Below are 1,549 nucleotides of genomic sequence, written 5' to 3' on the forward strand. Positions count from 1 at the left end.
GATATGGATGCAACTAAAATGGAATTTAGGCAACACAGAAATAGGGATGAGGCAAGAGGGAAGTGAGGGAAAGGGAGGGTAGGAAAGGGGGTAGAGAGAGAATACATTGTGTAAGACAGCATTAAGGCAACAGAAATGTTAAGGATGGGGTAATATAAGGAGATATAAAGAGATGGAAATCATGGGGTGGAAGAATAGTGATCTGAGAAATTGGGGAGAAAGAGAATTAAAAATCAGAATATATGTAAGGGGAAATGGAGAATGAGAAAGAACGGACAGAAAGAGAGGGGAAAATAATACAGAAGAGAAAAAAGTTAAGGGCATAAGACATTTGGTGAGAAAGGGGAAAAAGAGGAAATGGATGAGAGATGAGGACAGGACCCTTACATAGGAGGGGGGTCATATTATAACAATATAAAAATAAATACATAAATAAAATAAAATCAGAGGAGCCCTGAATATTTAACTGTAATATACAATTTTTTTTATTAGAATCAACAGAATATCCTTTCTGCAATAGGGCCATTAAGTGACATTTTTAAAATCTGTTTAATTATTTTGCAAGCCAATACCTATAATGGGCAGTAAGAAATGGTGGAAATGGGAAGTAACAGTTTGGGGGGCATCACTGACAACTTTGCCCCAGGACGGCACTTAGGCATGTAAGGGCTCTGGCTGAGGAGGAGGAAGAGGAATTAAAGAAGGAGAAAGGGAGGGGAAAGAAGGCGGAAGGTGAAGAAGGGGGTGGGAAAAAAGGTTAAAATTGTTTGAGACCATAGGAGAGTGATGAAAAGAGGGTAAATGGAATGGATGGGAATGGATACAGAAAAAAATAAGAGTTGAGAACATGGAAAGAAAAACCAGTAAAAGAAAAATAATATTTGTGACCTTGATTTTGACTTTCTGGAAACCTATAGCCTCCACAGTGGCTGGCAATGGTCCCTAGGCTGATCTCTCCAGGAAAACCTTTGGGCTGTTGCCCGTTTGTGGTATAGTTTCTATGGCAGCAGTTTATAACTGTAGCAGGAGGGAAGGAAAGGAAGTGAATGGTGGGATGATGAAGGAAAGAATGTTGTAGAAGAGAAGAAAGGGGCACTCACAGATTGGTTACAAAATTGGAGGAGAGAATCATACAAGAGGTACAAAGAAAAGAGAAGAGAAGTAAAGCATAAGATAAAGGTGGCAAAGACGAGAGCAGATGTGAAATGGGGCAAGAATATGACAAATTTTTTAAAGTAATAAGATGTTTTGAAAGGAAATTAAGAGATGAAGAGGAGATAAATCAAATACAGAAAAAAAGGTAAAAGGTGCAGATGGAGTGAAGATAATGGAAGAGACGGTAATTGGAAGATATGCTGAGTATTTAGGGAGTTGCTAAATATGAAGGAGGATTGGGGGAAAGGTACCTGTAGTGGAAAGCACTAAGAAAATGATAGAGGAAAATGGAGAGAAATATGGAAACATGAGGTGAAAGCAGTTATAAAAATTATGAGAACAGGTAAGGCACCTGGGTTGGATGGGTGTCATGTGGAATGTCTAGTGTTGGGTT

The sequence above is a fragment of the Oratosquilla oratoria genome, chromosome 42 (genome assembly GCF_046742065.1).
Source record: "Oratosquilla oratoria isolate Oo_2021 chromosome 42, ASM4674206v1, whole genome shotgun sequence".
In the NCBI taxonomy this organism is placed as follows: Eukaryota; Metazoa; Arthropoda; class Malacostraca; order Stomatopoda; family Squillidae; genus Oratosquilla; species Oratosquilla oratoria.